The sequence below is a fragment of the Mycteria americana genome, chromosome 2 (genome assembly GCF_035582795.1).
Source record: "Mycteria americana isolate JAX WOST 10 ecotype Jacksonville Zoo and Gardens chromosome 2, USCA_MyAme_1.0, whole genome shotgun sequence".
Taxonomy (NCBI): Eukaryota; Metazoa; Chordata; class Aves; order Ciconiiformes; family Ciconiidae; genus Mycteria; species Mycteria americana.
Genome location: NC_134366.1, coordinates 44,869,853 through 44,891,111, shown reverse-complemented (window position 1 = coordinate 44,891,111; position 21,259 = coordinate 44,869,853). Strand labels below are relative to the sequence as shown.

The window sequence follows — 21,259 nt, the reverse complement described above, 5'->3', positions numbered from 1 at the left end:
ATACTGCTATCACACTCTTAAAATAAAAAAAAGCTTGTATCATGATCCAGACCAGGCTTATGTTCTATTCCTGGGGTAGGTTTTTTTCTTTACACAAAAAAGGAAAAGTTTTGTTCAACGTTTGGGTCATTCCTTGAGCTCTACCACTGGGTGGAGAAAAGATGTCCAAGTAACAATGTGGATTTGGGGGGCAATGGTAGAAGGAGGAGGAAACAGTTCCCTTTAAAATGTAAACAAGGACAAGATTTTAAAATCTATGTTTGTAAAATGTGTACAAAAACATTAAAATGATACAAAACATCACCAGCAACATTTTATGGCAAAGTTATTATCCTTTTAATTTTGTATTAAATTGTGGTTTATTAGCTTGTTACTTTGAAGATTACTCAGTATGCACAGAACAGATTACTGGTGCATTTAATGAGCCAAAGGAAGTAGTAGGATGAACATGAAAAGATTGTTTTATATTGTAGAGTACGAGCTATTTGATATTTCCAACACAGTACAAAAGAAAGCTTCTCTGTAGATTGATCATGGTTCAGTTAACATCACTGAATATCTAATACCTCCAACTCAATTAATTCTCACCTGATTAAGATCAGTCTGATATTCAAACTAAATCATCTCTCCAGTCAAGTAGAAATCAATATTTCTGATTTTACTTTTAAATTACAATAACAAATAAAATACATGCATCGTCAGTATGCCAGGAGTAGCTTTCCTATTCTAGTCTACTATGGCATGCATAACACAGCTGATTAAAGAATTATTCTAATTTGAGCAACAATATATATAAGACAGATTAATTTGAATAGAGGGAGATAGCATGAAATAATTAAATGCATCTTATATAGGGCAAAGAGAAAATTGACATAAAATAACCTTGATTCTTTCAAGTGAACCTCTGTTATCAGATCAAATACTTTGTCTCCACAAATATTCATCTGCTGTAACATAAAAATAATCATATACTTTCCATTTTCCTGCCCATCACCACCCCCCCCAAAAGGCTGCTCCATTTCAGCTTTAACTCCAACATATTGCTGAGGGCATCTGTCCTGGGGCAGATGATCAATATGTAGTAGCATACAGCACAGGACTGGGGAGGAGAGACGATTCCAGGAATCCAGAGATTTTAGGGAAGGCACATTCCCCATGTTAAATATCTCTCCTCCTGCCCAATCTTTTCCAGAGCACTCTCAGCACGGAAAACCAGCTTTTTCTTAAAGTATACAATGCAAACAGAGATTCCTCCAGTAGACTACAGCATCTCTTGCACTCCAGTATGAAATGCTGAAAAGTCACCTGTCTTGTGATTGAGAGGTGAACGTACAGCAGGAGAGAACTGTCAGGAAGGCAGATAGCACAACTGTGCATCTGCAGAGGAAGAATATTTCCCAAAAAAACTAGAAACTGTTTCTCGCAACACATTGCCTTGGGGTAAAGAATACGTGTTACCAATATCCTAGAAACAAATCTGAAAACTATGCTTTAGGGGACATTTACAATTAGAGATGAAAAAATAACATACTGAATCAGACAAAGGGCCCATTTGTCCTGTGTACCATCTTTGTCAGAAGCCAGTAATAGCTGCTTCAGAAAAGAGTGCCAGAAAGTCTACGTTATGGAAAAACGTTTTCTCAAGTGAAGTTTCTCCCTAATCCCTATCAACTGTAAGCTTGGCTTACACCTTGAACCATAAAGTTCTCACATGCCTTTCAAAACCCTTATGATCACTTGCACAGTGGGTCTAAACTGACAAGCCTCCAAGAGAAGAGGCAGAAGAAAGAGGAAAAAAACCACTCCCAATACCAAAAAGGCATATACTAGCCTGAATTCCTTCAACATCTATCTGCCCCGGCTTGCTTAAGTCCTGCTGAAGTCCCAACTATTGCAATTGTGGTTATTTGTGTCATACCATGGATGCCTTTTTCATTAGCAAGTTTTCAAAATCCTGCTGCAAAAATTAATTGGCCTCAAAGTACCCCTCGGCTGGATGTAGAATAGGCCAAAGCAGTAGGCAGGAAAGGCAGTCTGCACAGATCAAAAATGTTTGGGGGTTGGTTTTTGTTGGGCTTGTTGGTTTGAGTTTTTTTTCAGACCAATCCAGTTATACTTGCTCTGTAAATGCCATCTACCTTCACTTAGAAGCAACAGTCTTCAAAGTTTTCATCTCTTAAATGCATAGATATTACAAGTTTCTGGTTTTGGTCTACTGCTCACATCTGCCAAGAGCATTTCTCTTCTGAAATTAAGGCTTAGAAGGGGCTTTTGAAATGAATATAGGAAATCAATGGCTTATTTAAACTTTCTGTTTCAAAAGTTATCAAAAAATTATTGGTTTTTTTGTTTGTGTTGTTGGTGGGTTTTTTAGAAACCACAATACCACACCAATTCTGAAAACACATGTAAGGCATGTAGGGATTCTCCATCATCATTTAATTCAAAACAGAAGTCATTGCTCAGCTGTTGATCTACTTTTTGTTACAGAAACATTAACAGGGTTTCTGTTGTTTTCAAACCCAACAATCATTAAAGACTGAATTTCTGGAAAAAAAGAAGATTTTAAGAAACTAGCATCAAGGAATGACAAATAAATCCAAGAAAGCCATGGACAATGAAGACTGAGTCCCATTCCCATACGATGCGGAGGCTCACGCTGGGGGAACTGCTCTCACCGGACTCATTATACATGCTCTGCAGTCTAAAATTTGCTCCCATTTGGACTGAGAATTGTGAATGTTTGTCAGAGGTATATCCAGAAACCCCAAGCAACAGCAGGGAAGTAATTCTGTCTGCCCAAATTAACCCACATTTGTCTACAGCAGATTGTTGGACCTTTTCTTCCTAATTTCATAATGAACACTAAGAGACAGTAAATGACACTGGAAAGCAGCAAGTTTAAGAAAAACAGTTTTGTTTAAAAAAAAAAAAAAAGACGACTGAGGAACGCAGCCAAACACAGTAATTCAAGCCAGCCCAATCAGTACAACTAACAAAAAAATAGACAAATACTTAAAACAGATAACAAAAATACGCCAGATTAAAGTAATTAGAGTTAAAAAACAGAATTCTGAAAAAAACATACACATGCAATCTCATGGTATTTTTAGCCGCTCTTAGTTCTGCCACTTGGACAAAGACAGGTCGGCTCTCCTCATTCTACCTTTTTGTATTAGTACTACACACATGAGATCTGATCAAAATTACTTCTGGGGTACGAGGGGTGGAAAGATTAAAGTTAGTTTTAAGTTTGATAAGAATTCTGAATGCACACATTAAACTTGACTAGGGAAAATGTTTTCCTAAGTAATCACAGAGCCAGAAAAGAAGATTTTTAAAAAACACCTTAAAAACCACCATTTTAAAATGCACCTTAAAATGTCAGATAGTACTTTCTCCACTATTGCTGAATGCTGATGAAATGCTGTGGTAGTCACAATTGATTGGTAATATGCCTTTAGTCACTAGAATTTCTACAGAACTTGGACTTCAACAGCAAATGGAGCTTTGGCACAGATGATGCAGAGAAATATCTACTTGTTAGCTTTAGATAGCCTTAGTGTAGTGGGCACAAGCTTGACCTGATCTGATCTCCCATCCTGGATTTCCAGATTTGTCAGCATTTTTTGTATGCGCGTGTATACACATGTATCTATACATGTGTATACACACATACACACACGTGTGTGTATTTTACCCCAAACACACAGAAATATAGTACACTGTCACATTTACAAAGTTCCAGCAGCCTAACTATTTAAGAACTGAGAGACAAGTCTTCCTGCCCCTGACTAAGCAAGATACACAGACCACAGCAGTATGAAGAAGAGGGTTATGTCCTCAGAAGACAGGGGAGAAATAGCAAAGGCACAACTATTCTGTATAAGGCTTTGCAGTGACTGCACTTTGTCAGGCAAGGCAGATTTAAGTGCTCAAAGATGACAATCTGCTGGGCTATTCAGGCAGATTTGTCAAGAAAAGCAGACCTTCTTTTCTTCCCATTGAAATTACAAAAAAAAAAAAATCCTTTTAAGCAAAGTAAACACATTGCTTTTAAACAGTTTACTTGGGTAAATCATGATTTGTTAACTAAGGATACTTGCTTTAGGAATGTTCTTGTCAAGTACAAGCACTGCATTCTATATAAGGTTCCAGGTAAAACACACCCAACGAGCACAGCCACCTAGTTAAACTGCACTGGTTTTAAACAACTGCTTCCTTTAAGACTGACTTGATCTAATTTTCCTCCCACCCTGCAGTAAGTATCCCTGACATGAAGCATTACCATACCAGGCGCTGGAAGAGGCAGAACTGGAACAAACGCAAGTTCCCCCATGGCTACTGTCTGTCACTGCCTCCTTCTATATAAACAAGTGCATCCAACTTGAGCTACGCAGAGCAGCCTCGCTGCTGCTTATCCTCCCACCTCCTTCGGGAGCTGCTGAGCCGCTCAGGGACAGCTGAGAAGTTAGCATAACAGATGATTAAAAGAAACAACATCCCCCTCCCTCTGTCCCACAGTGACTGACTCCTTAGCTGAACTCCAAAGTTAAAAAAAAAAAAAATTTATGAAAGACAAGAGATTCACTGAGTGGCAGAAATAGCAGTAATGTCCTTCTACCACACGGTGGAGATAGAGCAGGTCATTTAGGGAACTCTTGAAGAAGCAATCGCACTGCTATTCCACCATGACACCAGCTCTAATTTACAGCATGTTGCTTCAAGGATATTTCTTCCCCCTAAGTTCAATTTACTGTATTTCCAAAAGTATGATTTTGACTCAAAGTTCCAATACAGAAGGTATTATTACTAATTACTATTATCATTATTATTATTACTATTCTTTCTCCCTCCTCTGAATGGAACAAAATATCCTCTAAGCAAAAGTGAAATGTATTTCAGGGTTCCAGCTGGAGGGTGGGGGTGGGATGGGGCGTGCAGAATAGGGTCAAAATTTCAGGCCTTCTGGGCACTCCAACAAGGATACAATACTAAAGATTAATACACTTATGCTCTTCTAAAAGAAGAGGAAGTGACTTTCCCTTCCAGGTCACAATTCATCCTATATTCCTTCCCAACCATCATTCTAACATCTCCAAAACAGGCTGCCATGTACTTACCTTGGTTTGCAGTATATGTTTAGTCTCTCTCTTTTTTCAGAAATTACTAGCCTTCAGCATATGCCGGTGTGGAGGTGCGGGAGGAATGCCTGCTGAATGAGGTATTACTCAGTGTTTGTAAGGATGACAGAACCAGAAGTGTAATTTTTCAGAAAAAAAAAAAAAAAAAAACGACCCCAAACAACTTGTGCTGTGCCTATATTCTGAACTGTATACTGAAGAGTAACTTGACACTTCGCAATGGTGGCCACAGCGTGATAAAATATGTGCAATTACTTTTTCAAAAGAGTGCATCATTGACTATGTAGGCAGTCAGAATTTCGGACTTCCCTATTCATTTCATGCTTTTGAAGAGATGAGTTTTAACGATGTGACAAGAAAGGACACTACCAAAGCTTAGCAAGATCTGGAAATTTGGTAGTAACTGTGTAACATTTATTTTCCGTCTTCTGTAAATCACTACTTGTTTTAACTAAACAACTGTGATAACCAGAGAGCTAAAAAGGCCTGAATACGAGACAGCAAATAATCCAGCCACACTCTTCCTGTGTCTTTGAAACTGTTGCACAAAAGCTTTTTCAAACGACAAAGCACTACAATTCAGTATTTTGTTCAGGTCCTGGAAAACTCTCCATGAGCTGTGAGCACTGCATGCTGCTCTGCAGGAACAGGGTGATTACAATTCTCCCCTTGATCAGGAACTCCCCCAGGCCACAAACCCTCCCTTGAGCTAGTAATACACGCTTTCTTCAAACTCTTCAGAGACATTAAACTGAACAGATGAGGCCAGTGCCATTCAGAACAATGCAAGAACGGCAGCTTACTACAGCCGTACTTACAGAGTGGTTCCATTCTGGACCAAAAGTTTGCATAAAGACAGCAATCAGTTCAGGTGCTTCTAGTCACGGAGGGAAACTGATCATGGAAGGAAGGAAAAAAATCCCCAAAACAACCAACCCACCCTCCCCTCTAACCTACCACGTCTTTTGGTCCGATAACAGAGCTTCCAGGAATCATTTACCGCCCAGGCAGACTGGGCATGGACATCAGGCACCAGGGAGCAGGAGAAGGGAAAACTGATGACATAAGAGTTCTGTTGACAAAGTCATTTGTTTTGACAAGGAAGCACCAGGCTGAAGCCGTGATGTCATGCCCAAGCATACAGCAGGTACAACCAAGCAGATGCTTCTGTGACACTACTGGCTGTTGGAGCCAAAGAGTACCAGGCCAAAGAATTCTACGTGTATAAGGGGTTCTATTAATAAACCTGATTATATAGAGAAATTAAGGTATGTGGTCATTTCTCCATAGCAAAGGTTGTAATTTTGAAGACAGTAAAATGAAATACTTGTAGACAGAGGATTCACAAACAAGCCTTTGACAAATCCACGAAGCAAAACAAAATGCACCAGGAACTCTTTGTCAGCTATGAAAGTCCCTCAAAAAGAGGAACTCTTCTTCACTGTAAGGCTTAATGGGCAAATGGCATAAAAATCTGTATAACACCATGGACTTCATTGGCACTAATCCAGAGTTAGTTTGGTATAATGAAGCCTCGGGAACAGCGCTCTAACTTCTGACAGTCAACTACACTTGTGTTCCTCAAGCTGTATGCACACATGTACTCAAGTTTGGCAGGAGGTGCTTGTTTAACTGCATCTGTTCTGCCTGCTCCAAGTATCTTGTTTCTGATGCAAAAAGATTTCAGAGTAATACAGTCTCAACACTGTTATGAAAGAAACAGCAAAAATAATCACATACATGTGGTTTCCATATTTAGAAAAACAACTGCACTTTAAAGAATTTATTTAGCAATTCTTCAAACAAATATTAGCAATGCATCTGCTACAAAACCATTGGCAAAGGAGACATTAAAAGTTTAGACAAGGAGAAATATATATGTGGCTTTAGTTTAGAAGCCATTTTAGTCACACTTCTTCCATAGCATGAGGATACTTCTTATGAAATATCCTATGCCACCCAAACAAACAAGAACTACTCAGTTTTTGTCAACTGCTTTCTAAACAAGGAGACAAAGTCCATTTCTAACAAGCTCAGTCACAGGATCCATAAACAGGGCTCAAGCTGCTGTAAGGGAAGATGTGACAGAAGAGCCCTGCACATTTGCAGTGGCAGCTGAGGACGCTAAGAATTCAAAGCAGCATTCAGTGGCCAGGACACACACAGAAACTGACTGAGGGTCTTAATGCTGCCATTACCGTGGCCTTCTCAGCAGCACCATTACATCCCCATGTAACCTTTTGTATTTCATGTTTACTTAGGACTGAAAGCTCTTTGGTGTGTATCCCGACTTCTACGTAAGGACCATTCCTGGTTGGGACCTCTCAGTGCTATGACTGGATGACCGTGAGTACCTTTTCCACTGGTAGACTGAAATTACAAGAATATAATCTGGCTAAAAATCTTTCCTCCATTTTCTGGGTTCTGAATTAAATGAGCTTTACTCACTGAATGCAGATGTACACATGCCTCCACCACCACAGATTTGTCAGTATGTAAGTTTTTCCAAAGACTTCTCTCACCTTTATTCTGAAAGAAAAAAAACCACCCAAAAGCTAGCATATGCTGTATTAATGTAAAACCCCTAGAGGGCAACTAAGCTTCAATTTCAACCTGCATAAATATTCAGCTCCTTAACTAGTTTACAGATTATGTAAACTATTTCCTTCAACCTTGGGTTTTTTCCCCTCATTTAAAAGAAATGAATCCTTTTCATTCTCAAATCACATTACTGCTGCCTATTTAGTGTAAGTTAATCACCACTCCCCAACCAGAGACTGAGTTCTCAACCCAACAAAGCTCAAATGTGTGCAAAAGAGAACAATAAAGAAAACACATGCAAGGGCCTCATTTAAACAAAGACAGAAAACAAGCATATGAAAGTCTGAAATCACTTTCTTTGCATTAAAGACCTCTAACAATACATCTTGTTTATTATTCAGCTTAGTATTAATTTATTGCATGGCATCTGTTTTCTTGTACAGCAGGCTGGTTGCAAGTCTCAGATTTATGAATTTAAGTTTATACTGTTGGGATTATTTGCCTGTTCTCCCCCACATACTATTATTTCAGCCTTATATATCATAAGTATTTGGGGACAAAAAAAAAGTGATGAATCAGGAAATAAGATGTCAAATTAGTTATGGAAAATAGTTTCATTTATTCTTACCGTCTTCAGCTAGACTCCAGGCCTGCTGCTAGTGGTGAAAGAAAAAAAACAGGAAGTAATTGGGGCCATAAAAATAAAAAACCTTTGTTCGATTCCAAGTGTTCTCCCCAAATTTTAAAATTGGTAACTCCAGTGTCCAGCTGAGATTTGTTTGTAATGAAGTAGCAGGCATCAACTGCCTTTCCCCTGCTTTCCACCAAATCTCGGTGGGAGCTGAAAGGCACTTACTATCCTGCCAGCCCACATCCGCACAGAACCTGCAGACACACTGATGTTTAACATTAGAGGAAGCACTAACAAATCAGTGGGAATCCCATGCAATATGGAAGCAACCTGAGACAGGGAGGAAAGAACCAGCTCAAAGGAATCCTTAGCAAATGCTCACAAAGCCCAAGGGTTTCTACATGGCTTTTGCAGGAGATCAAATAACCTAACAAAAATTCATAGCATAGCCATCCTTGCTTTATGCATACCAATGCAATGCCACATATGCATTGACCGTGATAGTTCTCTTTCATATATGGTCTTATCCTCATTTACATGTGTGAACAGAGACTAAAAATGACTACCAGTAGAATTCACGTTACCTAATTTTAGCCACCTAAAATTTACATGTCTCACCTAAAGCTGATTCTCAAAGTACTTTGCTCTCCTCGTTGCCTTGAAAAGAGAGAGAGAGAGAGAGAGTGCACGCAAGGTACTTCCAAAATGCAGTTCGGTCCCATCTAAGAGATTTAAACAGGATGACTGGTTTAGACTAGACATAACTTTCAGATGACTAGAACTGGGATGAAATGTCTCCCATCCTACATGACTTAACAAAAAATCATAAAGGAGGAGTTCAAGGAGCCAACATAAATCTCCAAGGCTAGTGCTCCACTCACAAGGGTCTCCTCTCTGAACGTCGCAGAACAGTATGAAGTAACTGCTGCCCCACAGGAGCTTTAAAAGACTGCAGAAGGGAGAAGAAGAGGGCTAGACACTGTTTCTTATTCAGATTCATCCCCTCTGATTGCTTGAAATAGAACAAGCTTTAAATGATCATTCTGACTTTTTGCCACAAGTTCAGCCAAGGCTTAGAGACTTGAGCACTGGAGAACTGTTAGTACAAAACCTGCCCAAGTAAAAAGTTACTGTGCAATCAGTTAGCGTTTGGACACACAAAACACTGGTTACTACTGTATCTCTTTATATGGATGCCCATAGCACATGGTAGAACCTAAACTTTAGTATACCAACCTTGTAATCAAACTTAAGACACTGACTATATTGTATTAGAAACTAGGGAATTCCACCTGCTTCACATAAAGCAATTATAGTCACTGTTACAATTTACCCTTTACATAAAATGCGTCTCAGTGGACCTGAAATATGGTAATGCAAACACTAAATTACCTTTAAGTACTTTTAACACTCACAGAGGTGATTTTTTCTCCTCCTTATTAGAGCGGCTGAATTAGCTTTCAGGTAAGTCAGGTCATCGCAACTCAAACACTAGGGCAATGGAGATAAGTAATGTCAGGTCTGGAACAAACAGCACCGCACTGAGACCACTGCTTATGCCTCAGAGTGAAAATACTTTTATGAACTACAAGCCCTGGGTAAGACCATGAGATCAGAGTTAGGTTGCACTAATAGAATTGCCTGTGAAATGTTGCATCGGTTTCCTAAGCAAAACTAGTTATCACTTAGAAGAGAACTTCATTCTGCAGTTATGCCAATCCAGCAGTTTTCCACAGAGACTATGATATATTTTTGCATTTAAAAATCCAACATGGTATCCTACCTTTCATTAACAATAGCAGTAATGAGACACTAATTAAATTCAGGTACATAAATGCATATTTGAATATGTAAGTAGTTATCTAGAAGAGAATGGAACTAGCATATTTAACTTAGGAAAAAAAAAAAAAAATTAATCACATGCCATGTTTTCCTGAACTGATATTTAAATAGCAAGAGCAGAAGAGAAAAAGATGAGACCAGAACTATTCATCTGAATTACTAGTCTGTTGGGAGAATGCAGCTAAAGCAACAGTTGTCAACTCTGTTAGATATCTTCCTTCATAGAAGTGCAAAAATTATATTTTGGGGTTGTAATTTATGTAAGTATTCTCCGCCCAACAATAAATGCTTCTCAAAAGTTTATGCACAGTCAGTAACTAGTATTTACATGAATAAATGTAAATTTTCATAGCAGAGTGAAGAGGACAGATTCCCCAAACAATATGCTGTTTTAAAACTGCTAAAGTTTCATAGTTACTCAACAGATGAAGCATATCAAAATGAACTTACACAACAGCCTTGCTGAAGCAAAAGTATTATTTTCCACACCATTCTCACTCCCCACAAAAGACTTAAAACTTTCTCGAGCTGTTTTAAATGTATAAAATAAAAAAATTCCATCACCTATACAAGTATATGCTTTTTATTTTCCAACTAGTTAAATCAGGAATAGTTCTCAAAAGCACAAGATGAGGACACCTCTATTACAAAGAGAAAGCTGAAGAACCATTAGTGCTATTACTCAACAGTAATGAAGCATCATTATGGTAATACAATATATTTTAGGTAGGTAATATAAAATATTTTAAACATATGACATTGGATAGAAGTCATTGAAGACACCACAGAAGCTCTGAGCTCTCTTAGTACCCTGTTAAAGATGAATTAGTTAATTACTAATTAATTAGTAATCAAATCTTTGGTTATATAACCCCAAACAGTATACGTTCTTTTATATTCTTCTTTTCATATTCTATGGAAAGCAATGGTAAGTTTCTGTTCATTAACCAGATACGTGTTGAAGCCTACATTAAGGTAATAATGAGTAACAGCGCCTTAAAGTAATATAAGAATGTAAACATTATGGCCTGGCAGAATTTTATCCTGAACTTCCCCACTGGCAGAAGGAATATGCCCATTTGAATCCCTCACAGTCTTGTGTGCTTGCCCTGCTGTACTGGCTCTCACTCAACATGCTATGTTTCTTCAACTGCGTTGACTTTTGCTTTCAAACACCTCCCTCACTGAGATGCTCCGTAATATGGAAAGATATGGAAGGGGCATTTCCTGCACACCCAAACTTTGTGCAAGCTGCATCGTTGGGGTAGGAAACGGAATGGCACACAAGACAGGCACCAGCTTCTCCAGGGTACTATTCTATAGCCATACCTAGGATGGGTATCATGGACAAATTAATGCTTGTGCAAAACCTGTAACACACAGGTTTTCCATATTTAGGAGCTCAATTTCCTCAGCAACATTTACACTATACTTTTGTTGCGCTTCTTAAACAATGAACAGAAAGCACACTCTGTAAGTTGGAGAGCTTATATACATTAAGAAGGAGCATTGAAAAAACCCCTCAGAAAACACAAAGCAAAGAAACAAGAGGAGGAAATCAGGACAGATGAGGAATGACAAAGATTATTTGCACCAGAAAAAATAAAGAGTACTTTTCATCATCAGCCTTATGAATTATTTTGACTGGGCTGTCAGCTTCACTGTAGAAATTACCACCCCAAAGGCAGGAAAAAAAAGTAATGGGCAACAAAGTATAATATTAGAAGTTGCAGACTGTGGTCACTCTTACTTACTTGGTATAATTTTCTTCAACCTGAAAGCACTAGTTCTCCCTGTAAATTTAAAAGTCATTTTTTACATCGTTACATTAAGGTTTGGGGGGTTTTTTGTTTTAAATTCGCCATGCTCCTGAAAATGGCTCTGGAATCTCAGGGCCCAACGCCTTCCCTAAGCAATGCCAGGGACTCAGGTAGAAATGGTTTTCCAAACAAGCCTTTTATTTTCCCTTTTCTGTTTCCCCTTTTTGCTTTTTTCTAGATAAAACAGATTGTCCTATTTCTTCCATTCAAGGTGCTGCTTTTATTCAGATCACTACCAGGAATTCGCCCAATGTCTGAGAACATAAATGGCTTGATATACAAAGAAAAGTTAGTTTAGACATTAAAAAAATCCCAAAACTTAGAAAACCAAAAAACGTTCTTTGAACAGTAAAAAATAACTAAGCATTGGAACAGCCTGTCTATAGAAGCTGCAACGTTAACCAGATTACAGGACAAACACAGGCATACCAGATATGGCCACAAGAGAAGATGATGGCCCAAAGTGTCTTCTGAAAGTCCGTTCCAGCCCCGCATTCCTCTTACGCTTGACAAATACGCCCTCCAATGCGGAGGTAATTTTCTAGAGCACTCAGGCTTGACAATCTCTTTACAGAATTGAAGCTAATGCTATTAAAGACCAGTCTAGATTGCATCAAGAAGTCCTGCTGTCAGCTCTCTCCTATATGCTTACACATTATACACTTCCTGTACATTTCCCACATATTAAACAATAGCATTCAGAAGTCCTTTTTGCCAACATAAGCTGTGTCTCCATAAAATGACTTCTAAAATGTTAGATTGACAGTCTACAGCCACAGGTGCGATTACATCTCAAGCCACACCTTTGCAGTGCTTTTTCACCAACTTCATGAGCATCCCATTACAGCAAAGTGTATAGGATATTTCTGTCACCAAGAAATAAAGCAAAACCTTTATCAAGCCTGGTATGCAAGTGTAATGATGACTTTACACACATAAGCAGACCGTATGATTTAGTATTTCAAAAAGGACTATTTAAATATCTTTAAAATATGTTGTTGATCTGGAGGCTCAGAGGGCATATTTAGTTTATATGGAAGAGGGGGAAAAAGAAGAATGACTAGATACTTCCTTGAGAGATTCTGGATCACAAGAAGAAAGAAGGCTATAAAACATAAGACATTGTATGTGATAAAATGCATACAAGGAAATCCTGAACTTGACTATTAGAAGTTAAAAAAGGCATCTCAGACTTAAAGAAACCATTCTTTAAACTCATTATAGGAAAAAGGTGAGAAGGCAGATCCCTTAATACCATAATTGAAGTTCAAAATTCCCTACAACTATTTCAACTTGTTCCCAATACAGTAGATATCAAGAGAAGAATCTGTTCACTCTATCCAAGGGAAATTTTCATCCACTGCCCTGCTACAATATCTTCTTCAAAATTCCTAATGTAAGTTCCTTTCCTACTCATTATCCCATCAAAATGATTACCTTCCATCCCTTACATGATCCCATTCAAATCCTTTACTAGTATCCCTCTCAAATCTAGAATACAGCAGCTTAATTGTTTTTCTTGCTCCCTGATCATAAATATAAAGCCTCATCCATACCTCCAATGATCTGTACAGCTCTAGTATTCCTTGTCCATTCCCTTTCACATCCTCTGACCAGCTCTGCAGCTCTTGATTCCTCATGCAAAATACTTCTCACCTTCTGTCGTAAGCTTACACTTCATGTAAGGGTATCTATCCTGATCTTAGGCAGCACTTGTTCCAGGCGCTCTTTTCTGCAAGGTTCTTTTCTTCTGATTTTTGAGGGTGATAAACTGTTAAAAATAAAATTCAGAGGGATGACAATAGAACACAAGTGTTTTATGACCTTTTATTGCTGTAGCCTTTACTCCCTTCTCAAGCATGAGACCTGTAAGTAGAACACTCTTCAGAGCACAGATCTCCCTACTCCTTTTCTATGCAGCACCACAGAGACAACTGTTGGAAAACAATTACAATAGCAACAAAATTAAATTTGGGGGTAGGAAAGAGGGGGATTACTTTTTGTTGCCATTATTAAAAGGACCTGAACAATAATGTACACAAATGTGGTTCTACTCAGCAACAAACAACATTGTTTCTACTTAAAAAAAAAAAGTTGTGCATTGTCAGTGGTGTTACTACAGGATCCATTAACTTCTGTATCAAAGAATAAGTGCAGGAGGGACAACTCACTCAATTTAAGCTAAGCAATCTTTAGAACTACTGTTCCAGATGGAAAAAGAAGTTTAAAATGTTTTCATCCCAAAACAGGATGAAAATTTGAGATTTTATTAAACACACTCTGATGTTTCCAGAACACCAAAAAGCAAGAACATTTAGACCACCACATCTTGCTGGACGTGTGTTTGTTTGCCAAACTATTTCAACTTTAACTTGCATTGCCTGACAAGGCCTGTGTTTCCAGCCCTTTTTTTTGATTGGCTCTGCTGACTCCTAATATTCCATGCAAAGATATGTACAACAGGTATAGCTCTCCAGTCTACAGGAAATAATGGAGATCAAAACTACAAGTCTGATAATGCACTGCCTCATAAAATAAAAGCATATTAGATGAACCTGCAACTATTATTCTGATTCCTGTTTAGCTCAACTGGAATTAATACTTCATTTCAATTTTTGTGATTTGGATGAGCAACTTTATTTGGCAAATACACGTGCCAACTTCGTGTGTTTTCTAACGAAAAATGGTGGACAGAATTTTTCCCCTATTACCTTACCCTGAATATCATACTTTCTTTACAAGGTCAATACACTGCTTGTAGGCTATCTGAAACCTCACTATTTATTGTATTTCTGAATACACAGTAGCTACTTTTTGACCAAACTAAGTTCTATTTTCCACTACTGAACCTAATGGTATCTACACAACACATTCTGACTTCAACACTTGAAAAATAACCTATTTTCTGTGTGAAAGTAACCCCAGGGTAATATTCATAATTCATATACAATATAAATATTTATACACATGCAAAGGGAATATAGCATGACCTCTTAAAAGTATTAGATTTATTTACACAAAGTGCTAACTGTTACTGTTGAATGTAGTATCTAAGAGGGGTTTATAATCCAAAACTGCAAAGCAACTACTTAATACATCTTTAAGGACATGCAGTTAAATTAACAGTTACCATAAGGCACATGCACTGCCCTTAACAATGCATTGCTATGTGCAACTATAATATGGGTCATGTAATATTGCAATACTCTCATACATAAGCTATGGTATCTGTAGGTTATCACCACCATCAATGAATGGATACCAAAAAACCCTACAGAATCCCAACTATGCCCTCAATTGCTGGCAGTAAGAATGATTGACACAGAAGAATCAAAACATGTCAACTGGGAAGGAAAACTGAGAATCAGCAAATACTGTATCTTTGCATCTAGGAAAAGATGCAAACCTAGTCTTGGTAAGAAGCTGCAATAACAACTACCCTAGCCTCCCCCTTTTGTTGGGAGGAGAACTTGGCTATGTCTCCCCTATCCACTGGCTGCTGCCCTATGGACACTCACCTCACAGACAGTCTCTAAAGACTGATCTAAATACCACAAAATACCTCAAGATCAGTAGCTACAGGCAAGTTTGTATTTCTCTGTTTTTACAACTTGCACCAAACTGACCTCACCAGGACCCTAAGACGTGGAACCAGCTATTCAACCTAACAGTATAGAGTTTACCAGTGGAGAACTGGAAATAATTAGAGCACATAAAAGGCAATCTTAGCTTCAAAAGAGCTAAACACCAGATGTAACCCAGACAGATTCAATTCTTCAAAAGTCACAGGATATACATTAATGCTAGCATCCTTCCTGAAAGAAACAAGTTTTAAGAAAGGATGTCAGAGAGACTTGACACTTTTCTCATCACTGGGTAAGGAATTTCCAGGTGCAGAAGTCACAAGAAGAGACAAGCAATGATCCAGATTTGATGGGGAGTTTGTCAGGGAGTAGTGATATGACTAAAGGGTAGAAACAACTGATGAAGAGGATTTGGATCTTAATTGCAAGTCTAACACTTCCAGTGATCCAAGAAATAAAGACAAAGACAATTGGTTTTCTCCTTTCTTTATACCCAGTTATAGTACTTCCATTCTGCAGATGTTAAAACACTATCAATCCACAGTCTGAAAGAACAGTTTTCATCCTAAAACTGGGTCACCAACTTAACACCACAATATAATACTTGTATCTCATCGTAAAAGCTGCAAAAGAAGCAATCCTATTGTTCAATCTTCAGCAGTTAGCCTGGTCAGTGCTCTTGTCATGGATATTACTGCCATGTACTACAATAATCCAAAACCATGCAGGTCTCTTCTATTTAAACCAGCATTTGTTAACATCATGTAATTAATTTGTGCTATCTTAATATATTTATGCCAGACAGGGAAAACAATTTGAAATTCAGGATCTTAACCAGAAACCAATAAAATCGCTTGAGAAATCCAAATTGAAAGACTGGACAAAACATAGGTAACCTATCAAGGTTGTCATCTGTGAGCTCTGAACTACCAATATCACTTCAATATCTATACATAAAAATCTCAACCAGGTAAGAGAATCAAAATTAAGACGGTGCTTGTAGGATATGGCAACCTGGCTGAAATTGATATTCATTAGAGTACTCTTTGCATGAATAGCAGCATTTGGACTCTTGTGGTCTTTATCAGAGCCCCAGCTGGTAATGGTTGAAGGTTAATGCCTTACCCCATTCTGTTCAATTTTCTGTCCTAATTAGTCCTCCAAATCTATAGCTGTGAGCACCAAGTGTCTGTGCTCAAAAGAAACTAATTAATGCTAGCAAATTAGATCAAGTCCAAAGATCCAACAGCCAAACTCTTAAATGCTCCTTGTTAATAGGAAGTGTAGCTGTCAATAACTGCTGTTGGTGACTATAATGAGGCCTCTTTCTTTCATTGAAAGTGATTTCATTTCTCTTTGTCCCTGTAAAAGCTGTTCCATTCCCTAATAAAAAAATAAAAAACCCCACACAACTAAGTTGCAGTGGTAAAGCTAGCAGTCTGACCCATTTCTTATCATCAGCTGGGTTGAAATGACATGGAGGGGGGAAGAAAAAAATTAAAAAATCAAATAGGGTAGGTTCCCTCCCCGAACATTTTCTTCAAAGTCCTAACACTAGTTAGAATACTTAAATTTCCATCACCAAGCAACACAATATACTCTCATATTTCTTTTCTATAAAATCCCCTAAATTAGCTGAGAGTAGTTAATGCTGTAAGTATCATTAAAAAAGACCATGAGATCTAGGATCTCATTTCGTCAAATTGTAATTTACATATAGCTGTTCTCTCTGCCCAGTTTGTTGGAGCAAAGCTCAATATACCATAATCCCTCTAGAGATTGTATTAATTCACATAGTTAAATGTGATGAGAGCAAATTTTCATTGGAAATATACAGAGCTGAATCATTTTTCCAAAAGAAAAGCTATTGTGCACAAACAAGAACATCATATAAAAATTCAGCATCCTACTCTTGAGAAACCCTAAGCAGGGAAAAACACCTAGTAATTTATTACCAGTACTAAATACAGCTGTACACTATCAAAACATCTAAAACAATTTAAGTAACTGACAACTGCACAACATGTACAACAGTAATCTCAATAGCTTCATATAGGGTCATGGGGTCACACACCATATGACTATAATGTACTTTAATATTCAGCTAATAAATACAGCAACAGAGGATACCATTCTTCTCTTCTCCACCTGCAGTTTTGTTCCTGGATTGAGCCTGTGTTCTCAAATTATATTAACCTTCCCCTCACAAAAATGAAGTTGCAGGTAATAGGGCAGCATTCTTTTTTCACTCCCATAAAAGAGGGCTATTCTGGTCACAAAATCTATGATTCCTTCCATGTAACCTCTCAGGCTTTCCATCAAACTCTGAACAATATGTACACAAGCACGCTTAAGCAATTTCTCATCACAGCAGCTCAATTTAAAAAAAATTACCAGGAGTTGTCATATTAACTCATTGATTTTTTTATCAGTTACTTGATCTTTTTGCTTTGGTCAATTAGAAGATCACTGTATTCCCAGACACTCCTAAAATACATGAATTTAGAAAAAAATTATAAGGACTATATTTTCACAATGAGGCAAAACAGATGAGCAAAGTTCAGTTATAAATGGTGATTTTAGTTCTAATTTGCTTCAAGAAAATAAGACTCATCAAAATTTTTACATGTGAGCTGTCATGTAATTTCCCACCACTATCAGTCTTAGCATCTGCCAGTGTCAACCTCAGAACCATGACTGTAGGTACCAACAGGTTAATCCTCCCCCAGCATTCAGCAAGGGTTTGCATCAATTAACAGAACTTGGCCTGCAATACAAAGGAAAGCGAGCAATACCACTGAGTAACATCAAGCTGAAATTTGCTAAGTATTTCACACATTTCTTTATCTGCATTTCTGATAAACTATATATTACAAGACTTTTTTTTGAAGAAGGAATATCTAAAGGTGTGCTTGGCCATTTAAATGTGCAGCATCACGTGTAGTTCAATCAGAAATTTATTTGGTTTTATGGGCCTTGATGTGTCAGGTGTAAGGGTCATGGTGTAGAGCAGGTGGCCCCTACGGGGACAGAGATAATGTCAGTGACAGGACTGTTGAGTAACTGCACATTATCAAAACTCTGGTTGACACTGGTCATGCTTTACTGTAGAGAAGCCTGCAGTAGTGTTGCATCCCATCATTTTCACTAAGTATCAACATGAGCCCTGAGGAGGAGAGGGCTAATGGGGAAACGGGAGAATGGGAGGAGGGTGGTTGCTTGGAAATGTCCTTTTCCAGCCACACTTTCCAAACCATTTTTTAAAGCCTTGCCAAGTATCTTAAGAGTTTTTTCAGCAATGTAAATCCAGTTGCCCTAATTACACACTTCCTACAGACAACAGAACCAACATAACAGTTTGCTCCAGGGAAGGTCCTCAACTCAGCACAGGGGGAAACATCCCCCACTTCGGTCTCCCTCCCATTAAAAAAAAGGCAACAGGACAACCTGTTGTCTTGGCCAAATGGATATCTCGCACAGCAAGCTTCAAATGAGCAATGGGCACATTCTTATTTGCAGAGTGACAGGCAGGATCAGGTCTTCAATCATCCAAATTGCTTCCCTTACTTCACTGCCTTCCTAATGGCAGAACCAGGCTGACTTGAACTATCTATCCCTGTATTCACCCTGAAAAGTGTGTAGCTCAGTTTCCTACATAAACCCTGGAGCCTTACAAATGAGTCACAATAACACAAGACATCTGCACGTCACTCTTGGTGACCTTTAAAGGCCCAAACCCAGACCATGTATCAGTAGTAGACAACAAAATTCAGAAGAAAAAAGTTTAGAACTAAACCCCCTTGTCTCTGGAGCAAGACTGCTTTTCTCCCAGCAAAAAAGGATTGTGGCATTTTGGAAAGTGGGGAGAATTGCTTTATAATACAACAAATAGACAAAACATATACAACAACTATAATACAAAATTATGGTCTCATGACTGACTTAATGATCCCAAAAGTACTTTTTTTGGGGGGGGATCTCAACTTAAGACAACTTTGTCAGAGTCCACAACCCGTCAACGTTAGTCAGCTGTTTCTGTTTTTATTTTCCAAGCCAAGTAACCACAAATCAAACTGAACTCAGTGTACAATCCTTAAAGTACTACTGTTCATGTATTTCTGTCCTCAGTGGTTCTTCTCTACCTAAACCCATCAAGTTAAAAATTTCAGAATCGGTAACTCTGAACAGCAGAATAAGTGCTTTTAAGAAATGGAACAAACATTTCTGTAGATATGATCAAGATCAACAAAAGCTCTTGCAGGTTTTTTAGTGCATGTCCCTTGTTCAAGAGCGCAGAGGAGTCATGGAAAGCACAGCACGACCAGATGAAACTACAGAAGTTTTGATAAGCTAAAGATAAACCCTTCTGATGAAAAATGCTAACTTCAGGTTCCTGAAATTTGCTATGATTTTGCTTTAAAGAACTTTACTCAAGCGCAAATTTTTTAACTGGAAATTAAAGCCAAAAACTTCACAATTTTAAAGGAAAACAGTTCACTTAAGAAATTATTTCATAAAAGCAATGGATGAGGCAACGGCAAATCAACACTCCTTTTAGCTACTTCAGTTTGGAAGCACATATTTTTATATGCCAAGGACACATTGATACAGAAATACATAGATTTAATATCATTTCGGACAAACTCATGGTACAGTTTGTACAAATACAATTAAAAGTTCCTGTATGATGATGTTGTTGGGTTTTTTTGTTTGCTTGGTTTTTACAACACTTTTGATACTGCTATGATAGCTCACAATTTCACATACATACAGTGCATGGATATTAACACAGTAAAGCATATTTACATAATGTTAATGGAAAACTAACTAGTGTTTTGCAGAAAGCATGTTTACCCTCTTAACAAAACTACAAATATATCCATTTTCACTGAAAAAGTACTTGAAAATCTTACACACACAGAAATTATTCTGCAACTAAGATGTACTAAATTCTTGAGAAACATACAGCACACACAAGAACTATACTGGAACAATCTGAAAAAAGTTAAAAGTAAATTTAAATAATCTAAGTAAAATGAAGTATGACCAGATACAATACTTAATGGTTCTTAAAAATTATCAAATGGACACATTTTCATGGCTGTTTCATCCTTAAGCTACTCTGGTACACTAACACCCGAGCACAGCACTGGGTCACCCATTTAACCATGCTAGGGTAGCAGGACCACCTCTTGAGTTAACAAAACCTTTATTTTTTTATTTATTTTTTAACCCTTAGGGTTTCTTTTCCCTGGATGACTCTTGAACACGTGCTGGACAGGCTGTCACTACTTGCATTATTAGCTCTGATAAGCACACAGCTCTAGGTGGTATAGCTGCAGGCTAAGGTAACGGACTGTATACAGATGGACCCCCGTGCTCACGCAGAGCACTATTGAATGTATAGGGGCTCCCCATAGGGACAGATATGAACCTAGCGTGATCAAGTAAATTGTAAAAGGCCCATACTTGTAGAATAGCTTTGTCTCCTATATTACCAATGCATTTACCACAATTTCCTAAAGACAAAATGAAACAAAGGTATACTAATAGGAGTTGTTCAAACAAAATTAACATAAAGCAGAAAAATCCTATACTGAGAGCAAGTTAAATGAGCAGGTATGCCACTTAATGTAAACAGCACAGTTTCATGCACATGTGTGCACTCTGTAGCACACAAACTGGATTGCAGGAGTT

The 21,259-nt window shown here is 38.0% G+C and overlaps 1 protein-coding gene and 2 long non-coding RNA genes across 3 annotated transcripts in view; 1 reads left to right on the top strand and 2 right to left on the bottom strand.

The window, feature by feature from the left end:
- The window catches only part of CMC1 (C-X9-C motif containing 1), a 48,072-nt gene that overhangs the window by 11,032 nt on the left and 15,781 nt on the right, over positions 1-21,259 (bottom strand). The gene's annotated exons all lie outside the window — the stretch shown is intronic.
- On the bottom strand, positions 4,300-13,672 carry LOC142405570 (uncharacterized). The gene is made up of 3 exons (XR_012774232.1): positions 13,535-13,672; positions 5,124-5,212; positions 4,300-4,463 (listed from the first exon to the last, which is right to left on the bottom strand). It is a non-coding gene; the product is annotated as an uncharacterized LOC142405570 (long non-coding RNA).
- On the top strand, positions 6,060-10,675 carry LOC142405572 (uncharacterized). Its single transcript, XR_012774234.1, has 3 exons — positions 6,060-6,291; positions 7,406-7,490; positions 10,511-10,675. It is a non-coding gene; the product is annotated as an uncharacterized LOC142405572 (long non-coding RNA).